Raw genomic sequence first — 15,670 nt, 5'->3', positions numbered from 1 at the left:
TGTGTACAGTAGGCCATTACTGTATCTTGCAGCTCTGTGTCACTGCACGTTTCCATTCCATATCTGTGCGGCATTTTTTTGAGCAGTATATATATACTAGTATTACAGTGCAGCATTTTGGTGACCCAACAGTATATAGTTGTGTACAGTAGGCCATTGCTGTATCTTGCAGCTCTGTGTCACTGCACGTATCCATTCCATATCTGTGCTGCATTTTTGTGAGCAGTATATATAGTATTACAGTGCAGCATTTTGGTGACCCAACAGTATATAGTTGTACAGTAGGCCATTGCTGTATCTTGCAGCTCTGTGTCACTGCAAGTATCCATTCCATATCTGTGCTGCTTTTTTGTGAGCAGTATATATAGTATTACAATGCAGCATTTAGGTGACTAACAGTATATAGTTGTACAGTAGGCCATTGCTGTATCTTGCAGCTCTGTGTCACTGCAAATATCCATTCCTTATCTGTGCTGCATTTTTGTGAGCAGTATATATAGTATTACAGTGCAGCATTTTGGTGACCCAACAGTATATAGTTGTGTACAGTAGGCCATTACTGTATCTTGCAGCTCTGTGTCACTGCACGTTTCCATTCCATATCTGTGCGGCATTTTTTGAGCAGTATATATACTAGTATTACAGTGCAGCATTTTGGTGACCCAACAGTAAATAGTTGTGTACAGTAGGCCATTGCTGTATCTTGCAGCTCTGTGTCACTGCACGTATCCATTCCATATCTGTGCAGCATTTTTTTGAGCAGTATATATACTAGTATTACAGTGCAGCATTTTGGTGACCCAACAGTATATAGTTGTGTACAGTAGGCCATTGCTGTATCTTGCAGCTCTGTGTCACTGCACGTATCCATTCCATATCTGTGCGGCATTTTTGTGAGCAGTATATATACTAGTATTACAGTGCAGCATTTTGGTGACCCAACAGTATATAGTTGTGTACAGTAGGCCATTGCTGTATCTTGCAGCTCTGTGTCACTGCACGTATCCATTCCATATCTGTGCAGCATTTTTGTGAGCAGTATATATACTAGTATTATAGTGCAGCATTTTGGTGACCCAACAGTATATAGTTGTGTACAGTAGGCCATTGCTGTATCTTGCAACTCTGTGTCACTGCACGTATCCATTCCATATCTGTGCGGCATTTTTGTGAGCAGTATATATAGTATTACAGTGCAGCATTTTGGTGACCCAACAGTATATAGTTGTGTACAGTAGGCCATTGCTGTATCTTGCAGCTCGGTGTCACTGCACGTATCCATTCCATATCTGTGCGGCATTTTTGTGAGCAGTATATATACTAGTGTTGCAGTGCAGCATTTTGGTGACCCAACAGTATATAGTTGTTTACAGTAGGCCATTGCTGTATCTTACAGCTCTGTGTCACGGCATGTATCCATTCCATATCTGTGCGGCATTTTTGTGAGCAGTATATATAGTATTACAGTGCAGCATTTTGGTGACCCAACAGTATATAGTTGTGTACAGTAGGCCATTGCTGTATCTTGGAGCTCTGTGTCACTGCACGTATCCATTCCATATCTGTGCGGCATTTTTGTGAGAAGTATATATAGTATTACAGTGCAGCATTTTGGTGACCAACAGTATACATATATAGTACAGTACAGTAGGCCATTGCTATTGATATATTACTGGCATATAATTCCACACATTAAAAAATGGAGAACAAAAATGTGGAGGGTAAAATAGGGAAAGATCAAGATCCACTTCCACCTCGTGCTGAAGCTGCTGCCACTTGTCATGGCCGAGCCGATGAAATGCCATCAACGTCATCTGCCAAGGTCGATGCCCAATGTCATAGTAGAGAGCATGTAAAATCAAAAAAACAAAAGTTCAGTAAAATGATCCAAAAATCTAAATTAAAAGCGTCTGAGGAGAAGTGTAAACTTACCAATATGCCATTTACGACATGGAGTGGCAAGGAACGGCTGAGGACCTGGCCTAAGTTCATTGCTAGTGGTTCAGCTTCACATGAGGATGGAAGCACTCATCCTCCCGCTAGAAAAATGAAAAGACTTACGCTGGCAAAAGTACAGCAAAGAACTGTGCGTTCTTCTAAATCACAAATCCCCAAGGAGAGTCCAATTGTGTCGGTTGCGATGCCTGACCTTCCCAACACTGGACGGGAAGAGGTGGCGCCATCCACCATTTGCACGCCCCCTGCAAGTGCTGGAAGGAGCACCCACAGTCCAGTTCCTGATAGTCAAATTGAAGATGTCACTGTTGAAGTACACCAGGATGAGGATATGGGTGTTGCTGGCGCTGAGGAGGAAATTGACAAGGAGGATTCTGATGGTGAGGTGGTTTGTTTAAGTCAGGCACCCGGGGAGACACCTGTTGTCCGTGGGACGAATATGGCCATTGACATGCCTGGTCAAATTACAAAAATAATCACCTCTTCGGTGTGGAATTATTTTAACAGAAATGCGGACAACAGGTGTCAAGCCGTGTGTTGCCTTTGTCAAGCTGTAATAAGTAGGGGTAAGGACGTTAACCACCTAGGAACATCCTCCCTTATACGTCACCTGGAGCGCATTCATCAGAAGTCATTGACAAGTTCAAAAACAGCGGAAGCAGTCAACTGACAACTAAATCCCATCCTCTTGTAACCAAGCTCCTGCAAACCACACCACCAACTCCCTCAGTGTCAATTTCCTCATTAGACAGGAAAACCAATAGTCCTGCAGACCATGTCACTGGCAAGTCTGACGAGTCCTCTCCTGCCTGGGATTCCTCCGATGCATCCTTGAGTGGAACGCCTACTGCTGCTGGCGCTGCTGTTGTTGCTGCTGGGAGTCGATCGCCATCACAGAGGGGAAGTCGGAAGACTACTTGTACTACTTCTCCAGTAAGCAATTGACTGTCCAACAGTCCTTTGTGAGGAAGATGAAATATCACAGCAGTCATCCTGCTGCAAAGAGGATAACTCAGATCTTGGCAGCTGCATTGGTGTTAAACATGTGTCCGGTATCCACCATTAATTCACATGGAATTAGAGAATTGCTTGAGGTACTGTGTCCCTGGTACCAAATACCATCTAGGTTCCATTTCTCTAGGCAGGCGATACAGAGAATGTACACAGACTTCAGAAAAAGAGTCACCAGTGTCCTAAAAAATGCAGTTGTACCCAATGTCCACTTAACCACGGACATGTGGACAAGTGGAGCAGGGCAGACTCAGGACTTTATGACTGTGACAGCCCACTGGGTAGATGTATTGCCTCCCGCAGCAAGAACAGCAGCGGCGGCACCAGTAGCAGCATCTCGCAAACGCCAAATCGTTCCTAGGAAGGCTACGCTTTGTATCACCGCTTTTCATAAGAGGCACATAGCTGACAACCTCTTACGGAAACTGAGGAACATCATCGCAGAATAGCTTACCCCAATTGGACTCTCCTGGGGATTTGTGACATCGAACAATGCCACCAATATTGTGCGTGCATTACATGTGGGCAAATTCCAGCACGTCCCATGTTTTGCACATACATTGAATTTGGTGGTGCAGAATTTTTTTTTAAATGACAGGGGCGTGCAAGAGATACTGTCGATGGCCAGAAGAATTGCGGACCACTTTCGGCATTCAGCCACCGCGTGCCGAAGACTGGAGCACCAGCAAACACTCCTGAACCTGCCCCGTCATCAGCTGAAGCAAGAGGTGGTAACGAGGTGGAATTCAACCCTCTATATGCTTCAGAGGCTGGAGGAGCAGCAAAAGGCCATTCAAGCCTATACATCTACCTACGATACAGGCAAAGGAGGGGGAATGCACCTGGCTCAAGCGCAGTGGAGAATAATTTCAACGTTGTGCAAGGTTCTGCAACCCTTTGAACTTGCCACACGTGAAGTCAGTTCAGACACTGCCAGCCTGAGTCAGGTCATTCCCCTCATCAGGCTTTTGCAGAAGAAGCTGGAGAGATTGAAGGATGAGCTAAAATGGAGCGATTCCGCTAGGCATGTGGGACTTGTGGATGGAGCCCTTAATTCGCTTAACCAGGATTCACGGGTGGTCAATCTGTTGAAATCAGAGCACTACATTTTGGCCACCGTGCTCGATCCTAGGTTTAAAGCCTACGTTGTATCTCTCTTTCCGGCAGACACAAGTCTGCAGATGTTCAAAGACCTGCTGGTGAGACACTTGTCAAGTCAAGCAGAACGTGACCCGTCAACAGCTCCTCCTTGACATTCTCCCGCAACTGGGGCTGTGAGGAAAAGGCTAAGAATTCCGAGCCCACCCGCTGGCGGTGATGCAGGGCAGTCTGGAGCGAGTGCTGACATCTGGTCTGGACTGAAGGACCTGCCAACGATTACTGACATGTCGTCTACTGTCACTGCATATGATTCTGTCACCATTGAAAGAATGGTGAAGGATTATATGAGTGACCGCATCCAAGTAGGCACGTCAGACAGTCCGTACGTATACTGTAGGAAAAAGGCAATTTGGAGGCCCTTGCACAAACTGGCTTTATTTTACCTAAGTTGCCCCCCCTCCAGTGTGTGCTCCGAAAGAGTGTTTAGTGCAGCCGGTCACCTTGTCAGCAATCGGCGTATGAGCAGTGGCGTAACTACTGCCCCCGCAGCCCTTGCGGTGGTTTGGGGGCGAGGGGCTGCGGGGGCGCCACTGATTTAGCGCAGATTGACATGCGGACAAGCCGTCTGCATGTCAATCTGCGGTCTCCTCCTTCCCTCCGCTGCTGTAAGGAGGGACATGGAGGACACAGTGCGCGCCTCTCCTGTGTCCCTCAGAGTCCTGCGTCTCCAGTGGGTCTAATAAAGGAAGTGCCGTTCGTGAGCTCTGATTGGCTCACAAACCGGCACTTCCATTAACAGACCCGCCGGAGACCCAGGAGGGACACAGGAGAGGCACGCGCTGTGCCCTCTGTGTCCCTCCAACACAAAACAGCGGGGGAGCGGGTGGGGCACACTGGGGGAGAATGGGGGGCACTGGGGGAGCATATGCGGCACAGCGGGAGGGGGGCTTATGTGGCACTGGGGGCATATGTGGCACAGGGGGAGGGGGGCTTATGTGGCACTTGGTGCATATGTGGCACTGGGGGGGTATATGTGTACCTGGCACATGGGGGGAAGGGGGCTGTATTTGGCACTGGGGGCATGTGAGTACCTGGCACTGGGGGGGGGAATATCTGGCACTGGGGGCACATGTGGAATTGGGGGGTATATGTGTACCTGACACATGGGGTGGGGGGGCTATATTTGGCACTGGGGGCATGTGAGTACCTGGCACTGTGGGGGAATATCTGGCACTGGGGGCATATGTGGCACTGGGAGAGCACAGCCCTAGCAACAAGCACAACCCCCTGGCAACGAGCATGACACCCAGTGCATGAAACCCCTGGCAACGAGCATGACACCCAGTGCATGAAACCCCTGGTAACGAGCATGACACCCTGAGCATGAAAACCCCTAGCACCATGCATGGAACCAAGAGCATGAAACCCCTGGCAATGAGCAGGTAATTTAAAAGTAATTAAAAGCCTTACTGTAGGACTTAATGTGTAATGGGCATTATGGTGTGTGGCATAATGTATCACGGACATTGCGGTGTATGTCATAATGTGTCACAGGCATTACGGTGTGTGGCATACTATACCACATGCATTGTGGTATGTGGTATAATGTCTCAGGGGCATTGCAGTGTGGCATAATGTATAACGGGCATTGCAGTGTGTGGCATAGGGTATAATGGGCATTGCAGTATGTGTCACAGGCATTACGGTGTATGGTATACTATATCACGGGCATTGTGATATGTGATATAATGTCTCAGGGTCATTGCAGTGTGTGGCATAATGTATCACGGACATTGCGGTGTGTGTCATAATGTGTCAGGCATTACGGTGTGTTGTATACTATATCACGAGCACTGTGGTATGTGGTATAATGTCTCAGGGTCATTGCGGTGTGTGTCATAATGTGTCACAGACATTGTATGTGCTATAATGTATCAGGGGCATTGCAGTGTGTAGCATAATGTATTTTCTTCCAGTGATTTGGACCAATAATACCATTGTTTAGAACGAATAATTCCAGTGATTTTGTCATTTTCTTCCAGTGATTTGGACCAATAATACCATTGATTAGAATGAATAATTCCAGTGATTTTGTCATTTTCTTCCAGTGATTTGGACCAATAATACCATTGATTAGAACAAATAATTCCTGTGATATTGAGGTGTTTGTGTCGCTTAGCTTAGCCGTCCAGCGACCACAATGCACCTCTTTTTCTCTTTTCTTTGCATCATGTGCTGTTTGGGGCCAATTTTTTTAAGTGCCATCCTGTCTGACACTGCAGTGCCACTCCTAGATGGGCCAAGTGTTTGTGCCGGCCACTTGGGTCGCTTAGCTTAGTCATCCAGCGACCTCGGTGCAAATGTTAGGACTAAAAATAGTATTGTGAGGTGTGAGGTATTCAGAATAGACTGGAAATGAGTGGAAATTGTGGTTATTGAGGTAAATAATACTATAGGATCAAAATGACCCCCAAATTCTATGATTTAAGCTGTTTTTGAGGGTTTTTTTAAAAAAAAAACACCCGAATCCAAAACACACCCGAATCCGACAAAAAAATTTCAGGGAGGTTTTGCCAAAACCGCGTCTGAATCCAAAACACGGCCGCGGAACCGAATCCAAAACCAAAACACAAAACCCGAAAAATATCCGGTGCACATCTCTACTTGCAGGGAATACTTCCCAATCTCCCTCACAAACCATGATCAAGAGAGAGCAGGACATACTCCTCAAATTTAATATGTAGTTAACATAAGCTACTCTTATGGATATCTGCTCAGTTAGAGGGGGGCTGTGCTGAAACTAAGTACATTTTGCAGTTGCTATACTGTGCATGGAGAGTAGTTTGCAGGGGATTTAGTTATGTTTCCGGCAGTCACAATACCTGCACCTAAATCCTGCCCCCTCACAATCCCTACAGTCAACATGCCGACTAATAGGGACTATTCCCATTTGTGGGGGTCCACGACACCCATAGAGTGGGCAGGGCCGGCAACAGAAATCTTGGGGCCCGGTACACTGATATCCCTGTGGGCCCCCCCGATATACAAATATAGGGGCGTGACCACAGAGCTCCTTTTACACATTACGTCAGGCAGAGTCTCCCTTTTTACACATTACAGCAGCAGAGTCCCATTTTTTACACATTATGGCAGCAGAATCCCCTTTTTTACACATTAGGCAGGCAGAGTCCCCCATTTTTACACATTATGGCAGGCAGTCCCCATTTTTACACATTATGGGAGGGGGAGAGAGTTATACTCACCTGTAACGAGCCAGCATGCCCCACCATAATGGCCATCCCTACCTTTTCTCGCCCTGCAATCTACGCTCTTACCTACAGTAATACCAGGTTTACAGGGCAGATGTAATGCATGCACATGCATCCATGATATGTGCCTGCACACAGCCCATCCCAAACCCAAAGCCCCAAACTCCTGCTGGAGAGCCGAGTGCACCTGCAATGCAGACACTTGACTTACCAGACACAGCCGCCAGCGCCGTGAATCAACGAGGCTCAGCCTCCGAGTGACCAGCTTGATGCACCCCGCCGCAACAAGCTGCCAGCAGTCCCGCAATCCTGCTCCTGCCTGCCTGCTCACGCTCCTCACAGCAGAGACAGGGCGGGCGGGGATGACTGGGAGAGGAGGGGAGGTCCGGAGGTAGCGTTGTGTGACAGCTGACCTGGGGCTGGGCTTGGGGATGCTAAGTGGTGACCACAGATCATGGGGGTGGAGGAGCTGAAAAAAAAGGTCAGTTATTGATTACTTTTAACTGCACAGCAAGCGGCCCGCAGCTGGCGCGATGCCGCAATATATATAACTATTTAGATCTGTTACATGCTGCCGCCGCTCAGGGGCGGATCCAGAAGAAAATGATAGGGGGGGCACCATGGAAGGGGCAAGTACATTTGCGTTCGGCTTCGGTGCATGGTGCAGTGTGCAGGGGCAGCGTTTGAGGGACAGGTGGCAGCGTGTGAAGGTCAAGGTGCAGGGGGAAATGTGTGTGGTGCTGGGTACAGGGGGCAGTGTGTGAGGGGCAGGGGGCAGCGTAATAATGCCCACAGTAGTAGCACCCCGTAATACACATAATGCCCACCACAGTAGCGCTTCTTATACAATGCCCACAGTTGTAGCGCTCATTATGCAATGTCCATTGTACTGGTAGTGCCCCTTATACAGACCCCATAGTAGTGGTGCCCCTTATGCAATGCCCGTATTGCCCCCAGTAGTAATGTTGCCTGTAGTAATACCCCCAGTCATTTAGCACCCTAGTAGTTATGCCCCTGCAGTTATGACCCCAGTAGTTTACCCCCCCTTTAGTTTAGCCTCCCAGTAGTAATGCCCCCAGTAGTTTGCCTGCTTGTAGTTTAGCCACCAATAGTAATGCCCCCCTGTAGTTTGCACCATTGTAGTTATGCCCCCCTTGTAGTTTAGCCCCCAGTAGTAATGCCCCCAGTAGTTTGGCCCCTGTAGTTATCGCCCAGTAGTTTGGCCTCCCTGTAGTTTAGCCCCCAAGTAGTAATGCCCCTGTAGTTACGCCACCAGTAGTAATGCCCCTGTAGTTACGCCACCAGTAGTAATGCCCCTGTAGTTACGCCGCCAGTAGTAATGCCCCTGTAGTTACGCCGCCAGTAGTAATGCCCCTGTACTTACGCCGCCAGTAGTAATGCCCTCCTGCAGTATGCCCCCAGTAGTTAGCCCTTTGTAGTTTGCCCCCTTGTAGCTTACCCCCAGTGGTTTGCCCCCTTGTAGTTGGCCCCAGTAATAATGTCCCCCAGTAGTTTGCCCCCAGTAATAATGTCCCCCAGCAGTTTGCCCCCAGTAGATGCCCCCAGTAAAAATATCCCCCAGTAATAATGACCCCAGTAGTAATGCCCCAATAGATGACTCCCCCCCAGTAGTAATGCCCCCCAGTAATAATGCCCCCAATAGTAATGCCCCAATAGATGACTCCCCCCCAGTGGTAATGCCCCCCAGTAATAATGCCCCCAGTAATAATGCCCCAATAGATGACTCCCCCCCAGTAGTAATGCCCCCAGTGGTAATGCCCCAATAGATGACTCCCCCCCAGTGGTAATGCCCCCCAGTAATAATAATGCCCCCAGTAGTAATGCCCCAATAGATGACTCCCCCCCAGTAGTAATGCACCCCAGTAATAATGCCCCCAGTAGTAATGCCCCCCCAGCAGTAATGCCCCTTGCTGCTGCCCCCTCGTCAGTAGTAATGTCCCCCGTAAATTGCCCCCAGTAGGTGCCCCCGCTGCACTAAGAAAGATAAAAAAAAAGAACATACTTACCGATCCCCGTTCCCGCTTCCAGACATCCTCCTGGCGTCCTCTCCTCAGCACTATGAGAGAGACGTCATGACTGACGTCTCTCCCATAGCGCACGCAGCACACAGTGACGGCGCCGGAGGCCGGAGCTCAGTACTGAGCTCCTGCCTCCGGCTGCCGCTGTGCAGGGAGACGGGCGCCCGCTGGTAACACAATCTCAGCGGGCGCCCGTCATTTTCCTGTACGGCGGCGCGGGGACGGACGATGGAGGGAGAACGGACAGGGGGGCCACTGCCGCCGCTGGACCTTGGGGCCCCTCACAACGTCGGGGCCCGGGACGGCTGTCCCCTTTGACCCCCCCTGTCGCCGGGCCTGAGAGTGGGAATAGAACCTGTGGCAAGTGCCATTGAGCCCGCAGCATGGCGAATGCAGCCATCGGTATGGAGACTGGCAGTAAACCCGTTTGCAGGGTTTGGGCAGCATTTCCTTCCTCACCACTATTCCCACTTCTGGTCAAACATTAGGCTGATTTGGCTGCAGCCCAGGGTGCCAGGAGTTGGGGAAAGCACCACACAGTTGACATTTAGGGAGACATGTACTAAGCGGTGATAAAAGTGGAGAAGTGAGCCAACAGTGAAGTGGCCCATGGCAACCAATCAGCACTGACGTAACATTTAGAATTTGCATACCATAAACTAATACATAGCAGATAATTGGTTGCCATGGGCCACTTCTCCACTTTTATCACCACTTGTCAGTTGTCCATCAAGTGGTGTGTTGAAAGAATTTCTTAAAGTGATTCCCAGATGGCTTTGCAAATGTGACTGTGTAATTTACTGGTAAAGCCTTTGGACGGGATGTACTATGCACAGGGCCAGATTAAGGCTAGTGAGGGCCCCAGACAACAAATGTGTGGATGGGCCCTACCAATAAAATTTACTCAACACTGCTCTGCTGTCACTACTTTGCCCCATAGCAAAGAGAGACAGGGAGAGAGACAGAGAAGAACCAGACAGAGAGGGATAGCGAAAAAGGGTGTCAGTGAGGGAGAGAAAGACAGATATAGAGGGGAGGATCAAGGTAGAGGCACAAAGAGAGAGTCAGGGAGAGAGAGATAGGGGATAGAGAGAGGAGCAAGAGAGAAAGAGAGTGTCAGGGAGAGAGAGACAGATAGAGAGGAACAAGAGAGAGAGAGAGAGCAAATGTCTCAGGGAGAGAGAGGGAGAGTGAGAGGGGGAGAGCAGGAGAGAAAGGGTGTCAGAAAAGGAAGAGACAGATAGAGAGATAGTGAGAGGGGAGCAAGGGAGAGAGGGTGTCAGGGAGGGCGAGACAGAACGAGAGGGGGGAAACAAAAGAGAGAGGGAGAGAGAACATGTCAGGAAGTGACAGAGGGGTGCAATAGGGAGAGAAAGAGGGTGTCAAGAAGAGAAAGGGGGACAGAGAGAAAGAAAGAGTGAGGAATACAGCAGGAGAAACATTACCTGTTAGGCTCAGCAGCATCAGGTCACTTATGGGGGCAGACACTTTTCGGTGTTAGGCCCCGTCCCTTCCCATACACCCTTGAATCGCGGCATTATGTCCACAAAGCTGTCTCCATCTCAAGATAAAATCCTTCCTGCACTGCCGGGACTTAGAGCCGGCCAGGAAGCGTGAAGGGGGACGGATTGGGGCAGTGTTTGACAAAGTGTGGGGGACTCCAATGTGTGGGGGCCCCTTGACAACTGCCCCTTCCACCACACCTAGAATCCGGCTCTGAGTACGTATTACATTTTAGAGGTAATGCATCCTGTCAGAGCTGGATTTAGACCTCATGGGGGCCTAGGTAAAAATACCGGTTTGGAGCCTTGCTCCAGCAAACAATCCTTAGCACTATGGGGGTCATTCCGAGTTGTTCGCTCGTTGCCGATTTTCGCTATGCTGCGCTTTGTTGCTAAATGCGCATGCGCAAGGCACGCAGGGCACATGCCCTTAGTTATTTAACTTATAACTTAGTAGATTTGCTGTGGATCCTGCTGCGCTTTTCAGTCTCACTGCTGATCGGTGAATGATTGACAAGAAAGGGGCATTTCTGGGTGGTAACTGAGCGTTTTCCGGGAGTGTGCTAAAAAACGCAGGCGTGTCAGGGAAAAAGGCGGGAGTGTCTGGAGAAAATAAGAATTTACTCACCGGTAATTCTATTTCTCGTAGTCCGTAGTGGATGCTGGGAACTCCGTAAGGACCATGGGGAATAGACGGGCTCCGCAGGAGACTGGGCACTCTAAAAGAAAGATTAGGTACTATCTGGTGTGCACTGGCTCCTCCCTTTATGCCCCTCCTCCAGACCTCAGTTAAGGAAACTGTGCCCGGAAGAGCTGACACAACAAGGAAAGGATTTGGAATCCAGAGTAAGACTCATACCAGCCACAACAATCACACTGTACAACTTGTGATAACCATACCCAGTTAACAGTATGAACAACAACTGAGCCTCAGTAACAGATGGCTCATAATAATAACCCTTTAGTTAAGCAATAACTATATACATGTATTGCAGAGAGTCCGCACTTGGGACGGGCGCCCAGCATCCACTACGGACTACGAGAAATAGAATTACCGGTGAGTAAATTCTTATTTTCTCTGACGTCCTAGTGGATGCTGGGAACTCCGTAAGGACCATGGGGATTATACCAAAGCTCCCAAACGGGCGGGAGAGTGCGGATGACTCTGCAGCACCGAATGAGCAAAGGCAAGGTCCTCCTCAGCCAGGGTATCAAACTTGTAGAACTTAGCAAATGTGTTTGAACCCGACCAAGTAGCAGCTCGGCAAAGCTGTAAAGCCGAGACCCCTCGGGCAGCCGCCCAAGAAGAGCCCACCTTCCTTGTGGAATGGGCTTTTACCGATTTAGGATGCGGTAACCCTGCCGCAGAATGAGCTTGCTGAATCGTGTTACAGATCCAGCGCGCAATAGTTTGCTTTGAAGCAGGAGCACCCAGCTTGTTGGGTGCATGCAGGATAAACAGCGAGTCAGTTTTCCTGACTCCAGCCGTCCTGGCTACATAGATTTTCAAAGCCCTGACTACATCCAGTAACTTGGAGTCCTCCAAGTCCCGAGTAGCCGCAGGCACCACAATAGGTTGGTTCAAATGAAACGCTGATACCACCTTAGGGAGAAATTGGGGACGAGTCCTCAATTCTGCCCTGTCCATATGGAAAATCAGATAAGGGCTTTTACATGACAAAGCCGCCAATTCTGACACACGCCTAGCCGAAGCTAAGGCCAATAGCATGACCACTATCCACGTGAGATATTTTAGCTCCACGGTCTTAAGTGGCTCAAACCAGTGGGATTTCAGGAAATCCAACACAACGTTAAGATCCCAAGCCACTGGAGGCACAAAAGGGGGCTGAATATGCAGAACTCCCTTAACAAACGTCTGAACTTCAGGCAGTGAAGCCAGTTCTTTTTGAAAGAAAATAGATAGGGCCGAAATCTGGACCTTTATGGACCCCAATTTTAGGCCCATAGTCACTCCTGACTGTAGGAAGTGCAGAAATCGCCCCAGCTGGAATTCCTCTGTTGGGGCCTTCCTGGCCTCACACCAGGCAACATATTTCCGCCATATGCGGTGATAATGATTTGCTGTCACATCCTTCCTAGCTTTTATCAGCGTAGGAATCACTTCATCTGGAATGCCCTTTTCCGTTAGGATCCGGCGTTCAACCGCCATGCCGTCAAACGCAGCCGCAGTAAGTCTTGGAACAGACAGGGCCCCTGCTGTAACAGGTCCTGTCTGAGAGGCAGAGGCCATGGGTCCTCTGAGATCATTTCTTGTAGTTCTGGGTACCAAGTTCTTCTTGGCCATTCTGGAACGATGAGTATAGTTCTAACTCCTCTCTTTCTTACTCTCCTCAGTACCTTGGGTATGAGAGGAAGAGGAGGGAACACATAAACCGACTGGTACACCCACGGTGTCACTAGTGCGTCCACAGCTATCGCCTGAGGGTCCCTTGACCTGGCGCAATATTTTTTTAGCTTTTTGTTGAGGCGGGACGCCATCATGTCCACCTGTGGCCGTTCCCAACGGTTTACAATCTGCGTGAAGACTTCTGGATGAAGTCCCCACTCTCCCGGGTGGAGGTCGTGCCTGCTGAGGAAATCTGCTTCCCAGTTGTCCACTCCCGGAATGAACACTGCTGACAGTGCTAGCACGTGATTCTCCGGCCATCGAAGAATCCTTGTGGCTTCTGCCATCGCCATCCTGCTTCTTGTGCCGCCCTGGCGGTTTACATGGGCGACCGCCGTGATATTGTCTGATTGAATCAGCACTGGTTGGTTTTGAAGCAGGGGCTCTGCTTGACTCAGGGCGTTGTAAATGGCCCTTAGTTCCAGTATATTTATGTGTAGTGAAGTCTCCTGACTTGACCACTGTCCTTGGAAGTTCCTTCCCTGAGTGACTGCCCCCCATCCTCGGAGGCTTGCATCCGTGGTCACCAGGACCCAGTCCTGTATGCCGAATCTGCGGCCCTCGAGAAGATGAGCACTCTGCAGCCACCACAGCAGAGACACCCTGGCCCTTGGGGACAGGGTGTTAGGGTCTCCTGCTCTGTGCTGCCACGTCGTCATGGCAACCGGGAGACAAGTGCTAGCGGAGTAACCTGAGCGTAGCTGATACTCCGGTTCGGGTCTTTTGCTGTGCAGTGGTTACAGGCTCTGTGCACGGCAGGGGATCCGGTGCTGGTTTTTGTGCTCACAGTCTGTGAGGCCTGAGTGGGGCGTGGACAGCACCTGCTATATAAACCTTCTTCTCAGGTTAGGCAGATGCTGCTGAATCTCTGTTGGTTAGTCAGTTCCTGAAAGCTAGCTAGTACTGTGTAAACTTTGTATTTGTTTGTTGCTTACTGCAAATAGGCCTTGGGATTTGGTATTACACTCTGCCAATCCAGACCTAGCAGTAAGACTGGAGTCAGTCGTTTAACCTGCTGGGGTTCTTTTGCTACTCTGTGAACCTAGCAAGTTTGCGGCTGTATTCTCAGACTTGCCTGCCAAAATCCTTTCTCACTGTGCAAGGTGTTCAGGTGTCAGTTTAGTGGCAGTAAGCTGAACCAGTGCACTGCAAGTGAGGACTAGGATTGTGGAGACTCTCCTTGTGTCTATTATTCCATCTCTGACCAAGGAGTTTACTGCCACACCCGTTGGTAACCCTTTAGGGTTTTGCTGTTGCCCTTAGCAACAGCATTTCGGGTTCTCTACGTATTAAATCACTACATCTCGCTTCTTTCCATCTGAGCATTCCTAATACTAGGGAGACACCCAGTTTCTTAGCCTTTGGGCTTCTCTGTTCACTTTGTGTTTATTTTGTTACCCTATCACCTTCTGTGTATGTAATGTCATATTCCCCAGTCTGTCTGTAAGTTCATTTGTTTTGCATCCCTCACCGTTCAGACACCAGTACATTCCTGCTGGCACTGGTGTGCATAACATATTCAGCAGCCAAATACTCCTGTTGAAATTTTGTGGGAATATGGAGCATACCCCTCAAAATACTTTGCAACAGGTGGTCGATCAGGTGCAGGTCCTGACACGACAATTTAATGATTTGTCCATTAAAATGCACACCTCGCAGGCTGCTGGTGGAGCTCCCGCAGCAGCAGTACCTTCAGGGGTTAAGGAGCCGAAAGTAAATCTCCCGGATCGTTTTTCTGGAGATCGCTCGCAGTTCTTTTGTTTTTTAAGGAGAGCTGCCAGCTATATTTCCAGCTTAGGCCTCAGTCTTCTGGGTCGGAGATTCAGCGGGTGGGCATAGTGATTTCCTTGCTACAAGGAGACCCACAGGTCTGGGCATATGGGTTGCAGCCTGACTGTCCGTCGCTTAAAAGTGTTGATGCTTTTTTTCCGGCACTGGGCATGTTGTATGATGACCCTGACAAGACGGCCTCAGCCGAGGCTCAGATTTCGATCCTTAAGTAAGGGCGAAGGCCAGTTGAGGTTTATTGTACGGAGTTTCAGAGGTTGGCCCATGATACCCAGTGGAATGACCCAGCCCTGAGACATCAGTACCGAAGAGGTCTTTCTAACCAGTTAAAAGACCAACTGGTACAATATCCCTTGCCTGATAGCTTGGATCAGCTCATGCAGTTATCCATTCGGGTGGACGGCTGAGAGAGCGCAGGCTTGAAAGGGAGACCGAGGTTTCCTTCTTTCCCAAGGGAACCTCAGACTCTGAGGAATTTTCCGAGGAGCCTATGCAGATTGGGGCTACCCGCCTCTCCTCGCGTGAGAAGACGCGGAGGAGACAGCAGGGGTTATGTTTGTACTTTGGGAATAAAGGTCATGTGGTAGTATCATGCCC

The sequence above is a fragment of the Pseudophryne corroboree genome, chromosome 6, assembly GCF_028390025.1.
Source record: "Pseudophryne corroboree isolate aPseCor3 chromosome 6, aPseCor3.hap2, whole genome shotgun sequence".
In the NCBI taxonomy this organism is placed as follows: domain Eukaryota; kingdom Metazoa; phylum Chordata; class Amphibia; order Anura; family Myobatrachidae; genus Pseudophryne; species Pseudophryne corroboree.
Note: the sequence above shows the minus strand (reverse complement) of the source record.